The sequence below is a fragment of the Ranitomeya variabilis genome, chromosome 5 (assembly GCF_051348905.1).
Source record: "Ranitomeya variabilis isolate aRanVar5 chromosome 5, aRanVar5.hap1, whole genome shotgun sequence".
NCBI lineage: Eukaryota > Metazoa > Chordata > Amphibia > Anura > Dendrobatidae > Ranitomeya > Ranitomeya variabilis.
Genome location: NC_135236.1, coordinates 58,675,711 through 58,694,726, shown reverse-complemented (window position 1 = coordinate 58,694,726; position 19,016 = coordinate 58,675,711). Strand labels below are relative to the sequence as shown.

Here is a 19,016-nt window from a genome sequence, read left to right as displayed (position 1 = left end):
ACACCTGCATTTCTGCTGCATAGAGTTGATCTGTGCTTCACCTCTATGTAGCAGAAGCGATCGAGTTGTGCATGCTTCTAACCTCCTATGGAGGCTATTGAAGCATGCCAAAATTTTAAAAAAAGTGTTTAAAAATATTAAAAAAATAAGAAATATATAAAAGTTCAAATCACCCCCCTTTTGCCCCAATCAAAATAAAACAATAAAAAAAAAAAAACCTACACATATTTGGTATCGCCGCGTTCAGAATCACCCAATCTATCAATAAAAACAAAGGATTAACCTGATCGCTAAATGGCGTAGCGAGAAAAAAAATCAAAAAGCCAAAATTACATTTTTTGGTCACCACGACATTGCATTAAAATGCATTAACGGGCGATCAAAAGAACGTATCTGCACCACTATGGTATCATTAAAAACGCCAGCTCGGCATGCAAAAAATAAGCCCTCACCCGACCCCAGATCATGAAAAATGGAGACGCTACTGGTATGTGACTCTGATATCTCCGGAGAGAATTGTTGGAAGAACAGTCTTCGGTTAAGTTTCTGTAGTGTAATGGTTATCACATTCGCCTCACACGCGAAAGGTCTCCGGTTTGAAATTGGGCAGAAACCCTTTTTTTATTTTCTCTTTTCATATGGAGGCCGTGATGAATAGCACATAGCCTCACCATCAATATGTCACATGCCTTCTGACTGTGTCATGCACAGCTTTCTATTCAGGTACTAGACAACTCCACCACCACATTCCCTGGTGGTCTAGTGGTTAGGATTCGGCGCTCTCACCGCCGCGGCCCGGGTTCGATTCCCGGCCAGGGAATTACAATCTTTTATATATCACTTTAGTTTATCAAATAAATACAACACAAAAATAGTATAAATGACTATGTCGGTCAAGGAATTTCTTTTTTATTTGCCTCTATTTTACTTCAGATAAATAAACTATCATATTTATTATTTATCATTATTGAGAAGAAATGTTTCTTTATGTGTTTTATGATCTTGAAAATGAAAATAATTTGTAATATATATCAATAAAGATCATTTAGCCTTTTCAAAGAAAGCTTTGTTCTCTTAGGTGTTCATTATTGATTATTATTTGACTCATATATAAATATGGGCATACTTTTACATAAACAAATGTATCTAATGGTAAACGAGAATGATAAATAAGTAATAATAAATATATTTTATTTATCTGGACACTTTTCCATTATATATCTACATATGTATATGTAGATGTCTATATATATTTTAGCTGTAGCTATGTTGGCTGCTGGCATTTCTGTGACTGGCCGGCCGCTTCGTGTTATCGTTTCTTATATGAGACCAGGTGACACAATACTCGGCACAGTGTCCTCTGGAAGCTGTTCATGGAGAGTTGATCTAGGAGGAAGAGTTTAGATTAGAGGAGGCATATAGGCAGTGTTTAATTGCTATTGCAGTACTTGTATAACGCTTCTGCACCATTAAAGCAAAAGTCCTTTTCAGGGCTACATACTGTCCTTTCTGAGTATAACTGTGTTTGTTATCTTTAAATAATCCCATCATCCTACGCCTGCTGTCACTGATAACAATGAGAGCAAGCACCGGATGATGGGAGAATTCATCAGCGAGCATCTGCACTAGAAATAAATAAATCATTTTTAAAAAATGACGTGGCTTCCCCTGTATTTTGGATAGCCAGCCAGGCAAAACTGTCCTTTTGACATTTCTCATGGTGCGAGCGGTGATCTCACTGAGGCCACTGCAGTTCATTGGCCCAGCTGGGAACGCAGACTCAATGACCTGTGATAACCTTGATGATGTCACCGCTACTCACTGACGCTGTGCTCGCAGCATCTCATTCTCCTGTGGTTTTTAGCCTGGACAGTTGCATCTTACCACCGTCCAGAAGGAAAACCATTTATCACAGACATGGATTACGACGTGGGACAGTACATCAGGCAGGTGAGGGATATGGTTGTTTTTCATTTTTGTCTTTTTATTTAACAGGAGGCTAGGGCTTCTATGGAATTGGCATTAGGTTAGTATAAATAAAGGAATTTATTCTGGCTGTGTGTTTATTTACAATATGACTATGGGGTTAGTAATGGATAAGTGTCTTATAGACGCCTCTCCATTACTAAGCCATGGGTTTGATGTCACCTGACAATACAAAGGTGACATCAACATCCACAAATCTGAACCCCATTTGCCACCGTCACAGGAAAAGTAGGAAGAGCACCAGAATTGGCGCCTTTTCTGGGGCAGCTGCGGACTGCTATTTTTAGACTGTGGGGCCAATATCCATGGCCCCTTACCAGCCTGAGAATGCCAGCCCCCATCTGTCTGCTTTAGCTTGGCTGGTTGTAAAAAATGGGGGGGACCCCACGTGGTATTTTTAAATTAGTTATTTACTCAATTTAAAAAAAAATCATGGGGACTCCTCTATTCTTGAAAACCAGCCATGCTATAGAAGTTTTGTCTGGCTGCTTATCAAATATACAGGGGAACCCCCACCATTTTTAAAATGTGTTTATTTTTTATAGTGTAGGCGCCAGCTGATTAGTATTCCCAACAGCGGCGCCTGCTCTCTCTGGTCGCAGCTGTGGGATCACGTTGTAATCTGACAGCATGGGAACCGCAGCTCTCTGACCGGCCTCAATGATCTCCCACAGGTAAAGTATATCCCCAGGATGTCCCGGTGTGTATATGGTGGTATGTTGAGAGGCGCAGAGAAGAACGAGGACACAAGGTTGCAGTCTCTTTACCTTTACTGAAGACTTCAGCATCCACAGTCCAGAGCACCAGATCACAGGGCAGGCAGAGTCCGGCCGGTTTGGAGGCAAGTTCAGAGTTCCCTTGTCCAGGTGGAAATCAGTAGCCTTCCTCTAGTGCCGTAGTGTTGTAGTCCCTTACTGCTAAGCTTCTCATAAGGTACTCACAGATGTTGTAGATGTTGTGTGTCTCTCTCTCTCTGTCCCCCAGATGGATAGGACAAACCCGTATGACCGGTGGCTTGAGGTGTTTTACAGGGACTCTATCATGCCCCAGCCTCTAAGGGGTGCCACCTTGCCTCCTGGGTGTAGGGGCAGACAGGTAACATGAAATTAGCTGTCCTGCCGGTCTCTGGTTCCAGGCATAAAGGATCGTTGCACCCTCGGTGTACCGGCTACCGGGATCCTGCGCCTCAGAAGGAGGCAGCCTGTGTAGGGCTGTTGCCCTCCTGGTATCCACTCCTTTGCTATGACTTCTTTCACCCTCTCTGCAATACAGTTCTCCTTCAGTGTCTCTTTCTAGAAGCTGCAGCTCTCAGGGCAAGTACAGCTCCATGTCCTTCTGTCTCAATCTCTGACAGGATCCCACCCCTGTCAGGAACCAACTACCTGAGCGAAGCTCAGCCAGCAACTAACTTCCTCCTCAGGCAACCAGTTTTACCTAAGTGTGAGAAGTGCCCTAATAAATAGGAGCAGAGCTCCCCCTGGTGGCCTGGAGTGTGAAATGTGTTGCATGTTTGTGATACCTGGATTCAGTTGTCCTTCTTTGCCTCCAAACGTAACATCACTCTCGCCTAGAGGAAAATGACATTACTGCAATGACCAGGACCCTGGGGCGCTGCACATAAACAGTAAGAAACTCAAAACATATGGTTTTGGCCCCATAAAAATTATCTTGGTGAAACAGTGGAATAGAATGAGGAAAAGGCCAATCTGCTAAACACCTTTTTCTCCACAGTATTTACAGAAAAAGCACCATGACAGCTGATCGGGGATGCCATAAATTCACTACTAAATGGTACCTGCTTAACCCAGCAGGAATAGTGGCATCACCTCAAAATCACTAAAGTAGAGAAAGCACCAAGCCCGAAAGGCACAAACTCCCTAATGCTACAGGAATAAGTACCATGATAGATAGACCATTGTTTCTAATATTTAAAGATTCCATAATAACAGTATCTGTATCACAGGACTGGAACATAGCAACAATGGATTTTTTACTGTAAGAGCAGTGAGACTATTGATACTTTAAAAACAGGGAGAATATGGAGTATTTACTGTAAGAGCAGTGAGACTATAAATTCTTTCCCGTAAGAGCAGTGAGATTATGGATTCTTTACTGTAAGAGCAGTGAGACTATGGATTCTTTACTGTAAAAGCAGTGAGACTATGGATTCTTTACTGTAAGAGCAGTGATATTATGGATTCTTTACTGTAAGAGCAGTGAGACTATGGATTCTTTACTGTAAGAGCAGTGATATTATGGATTCTTTACTGTAAGAGCAGTGAGACTATGGATTCTTTACTGTAAGAGCAGTGAGACTATGAAATTCTCTGCCACATGATATTCTAATGGTTGATTAACTACAAATGTACAAAAAGGGCCTCAATGGCTTTCTAGAAAAATATAATATTACAGGTTATGGGCCCTAGATTCTGTGATGGGACGTTGTGTCGGGTATCTAGTGTTATTTGCTGAATGTGGAGTTGGGAAGGAATTTTTCCCCTAATATGGAACCTTTAGTACCTGCCTTATGGGGTTTTTGCCTTCCTCTGAATGAACATGTCAGGCTGTAGGCTGAACTCCATGGACTTATGCCCTCCTTCAACCTAACTATGAAATTTGTGCAAATTTTAAACAAATTTGATCTGCAATTAATCATTTCACTCCTTCACCTTTTTTAAATGAGGTTAGTGCAGTTTCTGTAGAGCAGTAATTGTCATATCTGCTTCACATGATAAAGTTCCCCGGGTAGAAACAATATGTAGATGTTCCTCTAACTTCTCTTTTTAAGATGCAGGAAGGACAAAAGCAGCTGAGGCTTTGTGACATGTTGCATCTACAAAAACAAAAGGAAAAAAAGAACAGTTTTAAATCAACAGGACACCTCAGGGCATTTACCTTAGAAAGGCTTCAGAAACAGAAAACAATGGGGCAGCTCCAACAATGGACTGGAATATGTAGCAATCAATTTTTTTCCCATCACTTCCAACAAAGATGATTGATACCTCACGAGCCATATCCATGCACAGTGGAGTAGTTATCCCACGAAGCAGATTGAACAAAACACATGTAGTATTTGATGGGGTGAGCTGCATCCACAATCTTTCTATTATATGCCCTGCATCCTGCATTTTCACCCATTTTCCCCTTTCCATGCTCTATCTCTTAAGTGGCAATTCACTGGGAGTTGGTCTGAGGATACTATCTGTTAATCTCTACAATCTCTGTATTACAAAGAACAGCACACAGAGATGGATTCCTCCCCTACATTCATTTTTTAGCACAAAGACGAGCTGCAGCAACATGGAGGAAAATATACAGCAGAGCTGAGCTGTCTTGATTTGAATCAAGCTCAAGTTGAGGTAAACTGTTTGTTCGAGAGCTCTGCACCATGCAGCAGCTTATCTCTGCCTGTTTCCTCTCTCTGCTCCTCCACTCTTACTCGCCACTCTAATGTATAATGGGCCGTGTCCTGTGACAACTGCAGTCCATCTTGTCTCAGCGAGGCAGATTTGAGCTTGACTTTCATAGTGGATGACAAGTTCAGATGTCAGGGGAATGAAAGAGGAAAAAGTGTGTGTTAAGTGAACAATCCGAATTTGATGACATATATTACAAAGAGTTTGACATTCTTCTGTACTTTAATAAACAGAAGGACATTGTTTTGGCACCACTCCTGGACCATTTAGCTGATCCAATGAATTTTGTTTAACCCCTTAGTGACGGAGCCAAATTTTTTAAATCTGACCAGTGTCACTTTTTGTGGTAATAACCCTGCAACGCTTCAACAAATCCAAGTGATTTTGAGACTGTTTTTTCGTAACACATTATACTTTAATGGTGAATTTAGGTCAATATGTTTTGTGTTTATTTATAAAAAAATATCAAAAATTTGAGAAAGTTAAAAAATTATCAATTTTCTAAATTTGAATGATTATTTCTTTAATCCAGATGGTCACACCACAGCAAACCACTAATAAATAACATTTCCCACATGTCGGCTTTACATCAGCACCATTTGTAAAATGTTATTTTATTTTGTTAGCATTTTAGGAGGTTTAAAAATGTAGCAGCAATTTTTCATTTTTTCAAGGAAATTTACAAAACTTATTTTTTTAGGGACTTATCCATGTTTGAAGTGACTTTAGGGGTCCTATATATTGGAAAAACCCCAAACGTGATACCATTTTAAAAACAGCACCCCTAGAGAAATTGAAAACTGCAGTCAGGTAGTTTATTAACCCTTCAGGTGCTTTACAGGAATTAATGCAAGGTGGTATGACAGAAATGAAAATGTGTATTTTTACCACCTAAATGCCTCTAACTTCTGAACAGATTACTACAGCAGTCAGACTCTAAGGCCGCTATTTGGTCGTGAATTGCCATCGCAAACATCAGGACCACACAATCATGATCTGAGGGCACCAGTTTGGATAAAGAGGAAACCCCCACACTCTGTTAACCATTTATAATGATGTAGTCACTATTGACAGCAGCATCTAAGGGGCTAAACAGATATGTACGGTGACAACACTGATCGTGGCTGATACAGCAAGTTGTCAGCTATAGTGTCCAGCCGGCAGCTGCTGGATTGTCACCTGTGTGGTGAGGCTATTCTCTTATATCTCTGGTCAGTTTAAAGACGTATTGGCTGTCATTAAGGGGTTAAAGATAATAAGTTAGAGAGAGCTTTGCATAAACCCACATTAATGCTATGATTCATACTATATGTGGTGTAGGCAACATGAATCAGGCAATCAGGCAATAGCTATAATCCAGTGTGTCCATAAACATCACAGCCGGTTTAGTCAAGCCTCTTGGTTGGACCAATGTCCCACCACAAATGAGCAACATCTCACAGACATGGAAGTTTCTGTAGTGTAGTGGTTATCACGTTCGCCTAACACGTGAAAGGTCCCCGGTTCGAGACTGGGCAGAAACACACCATCTATTTTCTTTATCTTTCTTTTTAAAGGGAACCTGTCACCCCTTCCCCAGGCGTTTTTATCTAAAAGAGCCACCTTGTGTAGCAGTAATGCTGCATTCTGACAAGGTGGCTCTTGTAGTTCTGGGTGCTGTAACTGCAGAAAGGCAGGAGAAAAGAGTGCAGGCGCCGGCTCATTTCAAAACAGTGGTGAGGAGGCGGCACCCGGCGCCCAGAAGACTTGAGTGACGGCTGTGTGGCGTCTGCAGCAGGTGGGAAACGCCGGCCTCCAGGACTGAAGAAAAGGTATTTAGGACAAATTACAAAACTGATTATTTCGGCAGTTACAGCACTCAGAACTTAAAGAGCCACCTTGTCAGAATGCAGCATTACTGCCGCACAAGGTGACTCTTTTAGTTAAAAACGCCTGGGGGGGTGACAGGTTCCCTTTAAGACACATGAGTGACAGAAGCAGCTGCCTCTATGAAGTGAGATGTCTCTATAAAAAGAACCAAAAAATTGAAGTGAGAATATCTAGCTAGTAAAGAAAAATATTAGCAAAAAAACACTGTCACATATCAAATGTCAAGAGGCCCTTATAAACATAAGACCAATTTCAGCAGATTTGGCCAACAATCAAACATATTTGGTGGCCTCCCAACACTTTCTCCTCAACAGATGATGTCAGGGTAGAGAAGAATCAAGCATGCCAGATCTCCAATGGCAGTACCTTTGTTCTCCACGAGATAAGCCTAAAGAGTCTGACAGAGGTTCTCTAATAGATAACACAAGAACGTTCAGGAGAGATGAGTGTTCCTGTACATGGGGGGACTCAGAAATGATAGCTATCGGCCAAAAGAATGTTTTGGGCAACATCTTTTAAGATCTATTTGTGTATTGGGAACTTAAGACCAGACAGTCTTAGGGTATGTGCACACGTTCAGAAATTTTCACGATAAAAACGCATAAAAAATGCATACATATGCATCCTATCATTTAGAATGCATTCTGCAATTTTTGTGCACAAGATGCGTTTTTTTCCACGAAAAAAACGCATGGCGGTAAAAAAAAGCAGCATGTTCATTAATTTTGCGGATTTTTCGCATTTTTCCTGCTATTTAATGCATTGGGGAAAAAACGAGCAAAAAACGCATAAAAACCAAGCGAAAAAAACGCATGCAGATTTCTGGCAGAAATGTCCGGTTCTTGTCAGGAAATTTCTGCAAGAAATCCTGATGTGCACATAGCCTTAAACTGCAACAGATTAATCATAGTGAAGAGAAGAGTAGAAATCCAAGTCATCCAAACGGCTCCTTGAAAACTTTACCTGTATTTGATATTTAACATAACAGAATTTAAGCAATATTCCATCCTGCGTTTCCCCATTTGAAGAAATTGATCAAGTGAAATGAGCCACGAACTGTCTCTAATGACATTCAGCATATGGATTATGTGTTTTAGACACTTTCTGAACTTTACCCCTGGGGCCACTGAATAGGGCATTGCCTAAAAGAAAGTAGCAGTGACCTATTATGTGATACTGTGTACAGAAATTGTGAAGCAAATTTCTGGCACAAAGTAAGACAATAGGTGGTGTGTACGGCACGGAGCGGTAACTGTGGGTGAGGTAGTTGTCTTCCACGCTACAGGAAAGCAAGGTCCCTGTGTGTTTGTGGTTATGTTGCTACTGACACCTTCAGGTTCAGCTCTGCCATGATTTGTACAGAGTCAGATGCCTTCAAAGCTGTCCACTACTTGGGCCACTCCTTGTCATACCCAAATGACCAATCAGTACTGGTGTAACTCTCCCCGCCTTCTGACAAATTAAACATGAAGAGGAAGTCTGGGCTGTAGCGGATCTCTAACTTCCTCTTTATATTCTATTTGTCCGAAGTCGGAAACAGTGACGCTAGCTCTGACTGGGTGTCAGTGTCACAACAACTACACAAGAGCACTTGGGAGAGCGAGTGTCAACATCGCGGGAACAGGGCTGACATGGGACATGAGTATTGGCTTTTTTATTGTGTCGGGGCCAAGCGTGGGGTATGAGAAGGGGTTGTCCTAGTAGTAAACAGACCCTTTAACACCATGATGAGGAATCCAGACCAGTTAGTAAAATAAAGTCCTTTTTACTGTCGATCAAAATTATGTATACACAGTGTGCAGAATTATTAGGCAAGTTGTATTTTGATCACATGATACTTTTTATACATGTTGTCCTACTGCAAGCTGTTCAGGCTTGAGAGCCAACTACCAAATAAGTAAATCAGGTGATGTGCATCTCTGTAATAAGGACGGGTGTTATCTAATGACATCAACACCCTATATAAGGTGTGCTTAATTATTAGTCAACTTTCTTTCCTTTAGCAAAATGGGTCAGAAGAGAGATTTGACGGGCTTCAAAAGTCCAAAATTGTGAGATGTCTTGCAGAGAGATGCAGCAGTCTTGAAGTTGCCAAACCTTTGAAGCGTGATCACCGAACAATCAAACATTTCATGGCAAATAGCCAACAGGGTCGCAAGAAGCGTGTTGGGCAAAAAGGGCGCAAAATAACCGCCCATGAATTGAGGAAAATCAAGCGTGAAGCTGCCAAGATGCCATTTGCCACCAGTTTTGCCATATTTCAGAGCTGCAACGTTACTGGAGTAACAAAAAGCACAAGGTGTGCGATACTCGCGGACATGGCCAAGCTAAAGAAGGCTGAAAAACGACCATCTTTGAACAAGAAACATAAGATAAAACATCAAGACTGGGCCAAGAAATATCTTAAGACTGACTTTTCAAAGGTTTTATGGACTGATGAAATAAGAGTGACTCTTGATGGGCCAGATGGATGGGCCAGAGGCTGGATCAGTAAAGGGCAGAGAGCTCCACTCCGACTCAGATGCAAGCAAGGTGGAGGTGGGGTACTGGTATGGGCTGGTATCATCAAAGATGAACTTGTGGGACCTTTTCAGGTTGAGGATGGAGTGAAGCTCAACTCCCAGACCTACTTCCAGTTTCTGGAAGACAACGTCTTCAAGCAGTGGTACAGGAAGAAGTTGTTATCGTTCAAGAAAAACATGATTTTCATGCAGGACAATGCTCCATCACATGCCTCCAACTACTCCACAGAGTGGATCGGCCAGTAAAGGTCTCAAACAAGAAAAAATAATAACATGGCCCCCTTGTTCACCTGTTCTGAACCCCATAGAGAACCTGTGGTCCCTCATAAAATGTGAGATCTACAGGGAGGGAAAACAGTCCACCTCTCGGAACAGTGTCTGGGAGGCTGTGGTGGCTGCTGCACGCAATGTTGGTCGTAAACAGATCAAGCAACTGACAGAATCTATGGATGGAAGGCTGCTGAGTGTCATCATAAAGAAAAGTGGCTATATTGGTCACTAATTTTTTAGGATTTTGTTTTTGCATGTCGGAAATGTTTATTTATAAATTTTGTGCAGTTATATTGGTCTACCTGGTGAAAATAAACAAGTGAGATGGGAATATATTTGGTTTTTATTAAGTTGCCTAATAATTCTGCACAGTAATAGTTACCTGCACAAACAGATATCCTCCTAAGATAGCCAAATCTAAAAAAAAAAACACTCCAACTTCCAAAAATATTAAGCTTTGATATTTATGAGTCTTTTGGGTTGATTAAGAACATAGTTGCTGATCAATAATAAAAATAATCTTCTAAAATACAACTTGCCTAATAATTCTGCACACAGTGTAGAGGGTAGTAGGAAATACGCTTGCTGTTTTCTTCTCCACAATACAGAGGTACATTCATGGTTGTTATGGATGGCGACACAATACGTAAAGTGAACGTTACTGTAGCACTGCATGTCAACCTGAGCACCTCCATCTTCCCAGTATAATGTCACACGGGTGGATGTATTTCACTGTGACTACTACACTCCAACTACAGTTCATGAGAACAAGAGGTAGCTCCTCCGGCTGTCTACTTTCAAAAGGTTCCCCAACCTTGTTGATTCTGTCTCTCTAACAGCAGCTTTCTGGTCTGGAACACTAGATGTTCCCAAAAGTCTCTTAAGGATGTTCCTATTATTCTCTTGCTGCGGTCCCCATACTTTCCTGCTTAAAGAAAAATTCTGCAGCCACTGAAGGTCTCTTGCTGAAACTTGCTCTCTTTTTGCCTGATTTCTTCTCGGACACCCAATGATGACAACCTTCCTCTGAGGGTGTCCTTTCTTGTCTCTCTCTCTCATTATCAATTCCCTAGGAAAACAGGAACTAACACACAAGTCTCTATTACTCCTCCCAAACTATGGGCCGACCCTACAGATTGCCCTGTTATCCCTGACTACTGGGAACTGTAGCCATCACTGCAAAAGTCCCTGCCAGGGGGCAGGACCAGCTGGGTCAGGAGTAGAAGAGGGGAATGATTTTTACAAGGAAAAGCGATTTCCCGCTTATAGAGTAAAGGAGAAAAAATTACTGGGTAGAAAAGCAAAATGAGCAATTGTAAGTACTCAGTGCTATATAATATGATGACTGCAATATAGTAAGAGGATACAAACTTTTATAGAAGGAGGAGTGCTTCTTTAAGTTTCTTTAGTCTAGCGGTTATCACATTCTATTAACATATGAAAATTCACTGGCCAGAAACATTTTTTTTTATTTTTTAAAAGGAAATTGTAGCAATGTTGGTACCTTCCCTCGTGATTAGGACTTGACGCTGCCGCGTCCCAGGTTCGATTACTGGTGAGGGAGTTAACTATTTTTTATACACTCCCAGACAGAAGTTATATCGCTTATCCATGTTATGTAAATAAAAGCATATAACCTGACATTAAATCCATCCATTGGTTGCATAAATTATTCTTTTGAAAGCTGAAACCCTCCGAAATCCGAAATTGTATGAATCATTGTTGAACCGCATGGATGCAGTCCTTTAAGCTCATGGAAGTCACACAAAATATTAAATACGACTAATAGCACAACTTCATTCACCAATGTTATGCAACATATAGTTGTATTTTAAGTTAATTATTTGTTTGAATATCATATTACTGTCTGTGGGCGACAACTTTTGTCTTGCCAAAATCTGACCATTCTGTGTCCATTAACTGATCAATATTTCTGCATTGATGCCAATTTATTTTCTTAACCTAAACCACATTTTACAGGTTTTCAGGATTCAAAAGAATATGTATAAGGTGCAATAGTTTCAGTTGACCTTTTATGTATATGATTTTATTTATGCTCCTATCTATATTCTGTTTTTTTTCTTCCCTTTTCCTCCCATTTTTCTTGTTACATATACTATTTCTATGGATGTTTCCTTATGTGTTTGCTGTAACCCTTACTTTTAAAAATTAATACAAATAATTTGAATAAAAGATTAAAAAAAAAAAAAAAAAATGTTTCTGCCCGGTTTCGAACCGGGGACCTTTCGCGTGTTAGGCGAACGTGATAACCACTACACTACAGAAACTTCTTTGTGCGTGGGTTCTTTCCAGTTGAGCTTGTACAAAGGTCAATCATGCAGACTAACGCGCTTTAGAGTCCACGATGCTAAAGTTGTTTTTTAATTCAGAAGTTTTCTATTTGTAAAATTTTCTTTTTTGTTTTTTACAGGTTCAATATTAATTAGAATGTATCACAGCAATGTGCCCTGATGTTAATATACCTAAAAGCTGCTATGGGAAATATAAAAAGTAGCACAAAAAGGGGCAAATAGACAATTTTACAGATGTGAATAGGTAGCTGGTGTTTTTTAAAGGTGATGTGTAAAAAGTTACTCTGACTCCATAAATAGGCTGCGAGTGTGGAGCTCCGCCGACAGCGTTTCTATGGCTGTCTCTATGAACCAGTACTCACACCAAGAGCTTCATCAGACAATGACAACTCGACTGCAGACATGTATGAAAAGTTCAGAAGAAGGTTATTGAGGGTCTCGCTGTGATATCTGCAATCTGCATAGTAAGAATATTGCTACAGACGCCCCTATTACTACACGCAGATGAGACTAGAATATGGGACAAATAAATGAACATTAATGTTAGGAGGATCACAAACACTTCAATCTTCAAGATTGTTTTCATTCTTAGATGCAAGCACCTCCGCTGAATTACGCCCAGGATATCTCACACACCCACTAAGTCCTCTGTTATAGAGTTGTGCCACTCATCTATTTCTCTTCGTTATTCACTTCAATCTTGGGATCATGGTGGGAACCCTGGTGATAATAATGTTAGCCCCTCATATAAATAGGGGAAACCTTAATATTTTGTGAGTAACCATTATAGCCCCTATAAAAATACAAGACAGTCATATCAGCAACCAATGGCCACTTGCCCACTTTGATACTAGGTTAATACCAGGAACTGATATTGATATGGGGCCAGCGTCAGATCAGTGGCCCAAAGCCATTTAACCCTTTTGATAACACCCTCCAGTGCCCACGTTGATGACAATTTTTGTGCCATTTTTATACTTCTTGCAGCTGATTTTTAGGTGTATTTTCACCACCGCACTGTATTTTATTATTGTGATTATTTCTGATTGTTATTAAACCTGTATAAAATAAAAAGAAAATTTTACAAAAAAGAAATCGACTTCAGAATCATTTGGAGACCAAAGGTATTATCACAACCATCTATAAGAGCTGATTGTAATTTCATAAACTGCACGGTGTGAATTACATTGTAACACTGGTATCTCCGGAGTGAATTGTTGAAGGAACAGTCTTTAGTGAAGTTTCAGTAGTGTAGTGGTTATCACGTTCGCCTCACACGTGAAAGGAAACCGGGCAGAAACACTTTTTTTATTTTCCTTTTTCCTATGCAGTCCATAAGGAGGCCGTGATGAATACCACATATCCTTACCATCAATGTGTCATCAGCCTCATAACTGTGTCATGCAAAGCTTTCTATTCAGGTACTAGACAACCTCACATCCACATTCCCTGGTGGTCTAGTGGTTAGGATTCGGCGCTCTCACCGCCGCGGCCCGGGTTCGATTCCCGGTCAGGGAATTTCAATCTTTTATATATTACTTTAGTTTATCAAATAAATATATACAACACAAAAATAGTATAAATGACTATGTCGTTCAGGGAATTTCTTTTTTTAGTCGCCTCTATTTTAGTTCAGATAAACTATCATATTTATTATTTATCATTATTGAGAAGAAATGCTTTTTTATGTGTTTTATGATCTTCAAAATTAAAATAATTTGTAATATATATCAATAAAGATCTTTTAGCCTTTTCAAAGAAAGCTTTGTTCTCTTAGGTGTTCATTATTGATTATTATTTGACTATATATATATACATAAACAAATGTATCTAATGGTAAACAAGAATGATAAATAAGTAATAATAAATATAGTTTATTTATCTGGACACTTTTGCATTATATATATCTACATATGTATATATAGATGTCTATATATATATTTTTAATGGAAAGGTGTGCCTGTGTATGTGTGTGTATATATATATATAATTGTCTAAGGGGTACTTCCATCTTTCTGTCCTCAACTTCTGTAACGGAAATCCCGCGTCGCTGATTGGTCTCGCCAGCTGCCTGTCATGGCTGCCGCGACCAATCGGCAACGGGCACAGTCTAATTAGTCCCTCCCTACTCCCCTGCAGTCAGTGCCTGGCACCCGCATACTCCCCTCCAGTCACCGCTCAGACAGGGTTAATGGCAGCGGTAACGGACCGCGTTATGCTGCGGGTAACGCACTCCGTTATCGCGGCTATTAACCCTGTGTGTCCCCAACATTTTAGTATTGATGCTGCCTATGTAAAAAGATGTAATGTTAAAAATAATAAAAAAAACTAAAAACCTGCTATTCTCACCTTCCGTCGAGGCGTGCGGCTGCCGCCAGCTTCCGTTCCCAGAGATGCATTGCGAAATTACCCAGAAGACTTAGTGGTCTCGCAATTCATCCTGGGAATGAAAGATGGTGGCAGCCGCGCGCGCATCGCCAGAGCTTCGCTGGGTACCGGCGGGTGAGTATATAACTATTTTTTATTTTAATTATTTTTTTTAACAGGGATATGGCACCCACACTGCTGTATATTACGTAGGCTGTGTTATATGCCACGTGGCTGCTATGTACTACGTGGCCAGTGTTAGATACTATGTGGGCTGTGTTTTGTACTGCATGGGCTGTGCTATATATTATGTGGGCAGTGTTATATACTGTGTGGCCTGTGTTATATACTACGTGGCTGCTATATACTGAATGGGCTGTGTAAGGCTACGTTCACATTTGCGTTGTGCGCCGCAGCGTCGGCGCCGCAACGCACAATGCAAACAAAACCGCGGCAAAACGCACGCTAAAATGCTGCGTTTTGCGCCGCATGCGTCGTTTTTGCCCGCAAGTTGGACGCAAAAAAAATGCAACTTGAAGCGTTTCTTGCGTCCAACGCTTGCGGCCATGCGGCGCAAAACGCAGCACAACGCATGTCCATGCGCCCCCATGTTAAGTATAGGGGCGCATGACGCATGCGGCGCCGCTGCGGCGCCCGACGCTGCGGCGCTGACCGCAAATGTGAACGTAGCCTAATACAGTACGTGGGCTGTGTTATATACTGTTTGGGCTGTTATATACTGCGTGGCCACTGTTATATATTGCATGGCCTGTATTAATGCATCGAGTATTCTACAATATGTATGTATGTATATAGCAGCCACATAGTATATAGCACAGGTCACGTACTGTTTGTCTGCTATATACTACATGGCTCCTATATACTACGTGGCCTGTGCTATATACTATGTGGCTGCTATATATATACATACATACATGCATATTCTAGAATACCCGATGCGTTAGAATCGGGCCACCATGTAGTATATATATATATTATGGAACAATAATAATGCTAAATAAATTTCCTCTCTCCCTCTGTAGTTGTGTGTGCCTTGTTTTGCTCATGTTTATTGTATTTGTCTATATTTGTCCCGTTCACGAGTAAATCGCCATGGAATAAATGGCACTATAAAAATGTATAAAAATTATAATTTAAAATAACAGTTTAACCCCTTTCTGACATCAAAGGTACTATCCCGTCGTATGACCACAGACGGGATAGTATGTCATATGTGATCGGCCGCACTCACGTGGGGAGCGCGGCCGATCGTGGCCGGGTGTCAGCTGACTATCGCAGACCGCTCCCGACACATTAACCCCTGGAACACAACGATCAAACATGATCGCAGTGTTCCGGCGGTATAGGGAAGCATTGCGCAGGGAGGGGGCTCCCTGTGAACACCGTCACAAAAAAAACGAGGCAAAAAACAACGCTTTATTATCATACCACCGAGCAAAAAGTGGAATAACATGCAATCAAAAAAAAGTATATAAATATCCATGGTACCGCTGAAAACGTCATTTTGTCCCGCAAAAAACGAACCGCCATAGAGCATCACCTGCGAAAAATTAAAAAAGTTATAGTCCTCAGAATAAAGAAATGCAAAAATTATTATTTTTATATAAAATAGTTTTTATTGTATAAAAGCGCCAAAACATAAAAAATGATATAAATGAGGTATTGCTGTAATCGTACCGACCAGAAGAATAAAACTGCTTTATCAATTTTTCCAAAACGCAGAACGCTATAAATGCCCCCCCCCCACCAAAGAAATCCATGAATAGCTGGTTTTTGGTCATTCGGCCTCACAAAAATTGGAATAAAAAGCGATCAAAAAATGTCACATGCCCAAAAATGGTTCAAATAAAAACGTCAACTCGTCCCAGAAAAAAACAAGACCTCACATGACTCTGTGGAGCAAAATATGGAAAAATTATAGCTCTCACAATGTGGAGACACAAAAACTATTTTTTGCAATAAAAAGCATCTTTTAGTGTGTGACAGCTGCCAATCATAAAAATCTGCTAAAAAACCCACTATAAAATTAAATCAAACCCCCCCTTCATCACCCCCTTAGTTAGGGAAAAATAATAAAATTTAAAAAATGAATTTATTTCCATTTTCCCATTAGGGTTAGGTTTAGGGCTAGGGTCAGGGTTGGGGCTAAAGTTAGGGTTGGGGCTAGGGTTAGGGTTGGGGCTAGGGTTAGGGTTACAGCTACAGTTAGGGGTTGGGGCTAAAGTTAGGGTTAGGGTTGGAGCTAAAGTTAGGGTTAGTGTTGGAGCTAAAGTTAGGGTTAGGTTTGGGGCTTAAGTTAGGGTTAGGGTTTGGAGTACATTTATGGTTGGGATTAGGGTTGGGATTAGGGTTAGGGGTGCGTCAGGGTTAGGGGTGTGGTTAGGGTTACCATTGGGATTAGTGTAACAGATGTGTTTGGATTAGGGTTTCAGTTAGAATTGGGGGTTTCCACTGTTTAGGCACATCAGGGGCTCTACAAACGCGACATGGCATCCAATCTCAATTCCAGCCAATTCTGCGCTGAAAAAGTAAAACAGTGTTCCTTCCCTTCCGAGCTCTCCCGTGCGACCAAACAGTGGTTCCTCCCCACATATGGGGTATCAGCGTACTCAGGACACATTGGACAACAACTTTTGGTGTCCAATTTCTCCTGTTACCCTTGGGAAAATACAAAACTGGGGGCTAAAATATACTTTTTGTGGGAAAAAAGATTTTTTATTTTCACAGCTCTGCGTTACTAACTGTAGTGAAACATTTGGTGGTCAAAGTTCTCACAACACATCTAGATAAGTTCCTTGGGGTCTAGTTTCCAATATGGGGTCACTTATGGGGGGTTTGTACTGATTAGGTACATCAGAGGCTCGCAAATGCAACATGACGCCTGCAGACCAATCCATCTAAGTCTGCATTCCAAACGGCGCTCCTTCCCCTGCCATGCACCCAAACGGTGGTTCCCCCCACATATGGGGTATCAGCGTACTAAGGGCAAATTGGACAACAACCTTTGGGGTCCAATTTCTCCTGTTACCCTTGGGAAAATAAAAAATTGGGGGCTAAAAGATCATTTTTGTGAAAAAATATGATTTTTTATTTTTACGGCTCTGCATTATAAACTTCTGTGAAGCACTTGTTGGGTCAAAGTGCTCACCACGCATCTAGATAAGTTCCTTCGGGGGTCTACTTTCCAAAATGGTGTCACTTGTGGGGGGATTCAATGTTTAGGCACATCAATGGCTCTTCAAACGCGACATGGCGTCCTATCTCAATTCCAGTCAATTTTGCAATGAAAAGTCAAATGGCGCTCCTTCCCTTCTGAGCTCTGCTGTGCTCAAACAGTGGTTCACCCCCACATATGGGGTATCAGCGTACTCAGGACAAATTGCACAACAACTTTTGGGGTCCAATTTCTCCTGTTACCCTTGGTAAAATAAAACAAATTGGAGCCGAAATAAATTTTTTGTGAAAAAAAATTAAATGTTCATTTTTTTAAACATTACAAAAATTCCTGTGAAACACCTGAAAACTTAATAATCTTTTTGAATGTGGTTTTTAAACACCTTGAGGGGTGCAGTTTTTAGAATGAACCACTGTTTGGGTGCACGGCAGAGCTCGGAAGGGAAGGGGCGCCGTTTGGAATGCAGACTTAGATGGATTGGTCTGCAGGCATCACGTTGCATTTGCAGAGCCCCTGATGTACCTAAACAGTACAAACCCCCCACAAGTGACCTCATATTGGAAACTAGACCCCCAAGGAACTTATCTAGATGTGTTGTGAGAACTTTGAACCCCCAAGTGTTTCACTACAGTTTATAACACAGAGCCGTGAAAATAAAAAAATATATTTTTTTCAACGACAATGATATTTTAGCCCCCAAATTTTTATTTTGCCAAGGGTCACAGGACAAATTGGACCACAAATATTGTTGTCCAATTTGTCCTCAGTACGCTGATACCCCATATGTGGGGGGAAACCCTGTTTGAGTGCATGGGAGAGCTCGGAAGGGAAGGAGCACTGTTTTAGTTTTTCAATGCAGAATTGGCTGGAATTGAGATCGGATGCCATGTCTGCCCCTGATGTGCCTAAACAGTGGAAACCCCCCAATTCTACCTGAAACCGTAACCCAAACACACCCCTAGCCCTAACCCCAACCATACCCCTAACCACACCCCTAAACGTAATCCCAACCCTAATCTCAACAGTAAATGTAATCCAAAACCCTAACTTTAGCCCCAACCCTAACCCTAACTTTAGC

At 41.0% G+C, this 19,016-nt stretch overlaps 1 long non-coding RNA gene and 3 other non-coding genes across 4 annotated transcripts in view; 2 read left to right on the top strand and 2 right to left on the bottom strand.

The window, feature by feature from the left end:
* Positions 1–748: 748 nt before the first annotated feature.
* TRNAE-CUC (transfer RNA glutamic acid (anticodon CUC)) lies at positions 749–820 on the top strand. The gene has a single exon. It is a non-coding gene; the product is annotated as a tRNA-Glu (tRNA).
* Positions 821–928: 108 nt separating this feature from the next.
* LOC143773298 (uncharacterized) overlaps positions 929–19,016 on the bottom strand; it is a 78,921-nt gene continuing 60,833 nt past the window's right edge. Inside the window, exons 3-4 of the long non-coding RNA XR_013215133.1 lie at positions 4,656–4,819; positions 929–1,386 (exon numbers count right to left, since the gene is read on the bottom strand). This is a non-coding gene — a long non-coding RNA (uncharacterized LOC143773298). The remainder of the gene's footprint in view (positions 1,387–4,655; positions 4,820–19,016) is intronic.
* Positions 12,279–12,351, bottom strand: TRNAV-AAC (transfer RNA valine (anticodon AAC)). The gene has a single exon. It is a non-coding gene; the product is annotated as a tRNA-Val (tRNA).
* Positions 13,822–13,893, top strand: TRNAE-CUC (transfer RNA glutamic acid (anticodon CUC)). The gene has a single exon. It is a non-coding gene; the product is annotated as a tRNA-Glu (tRNA).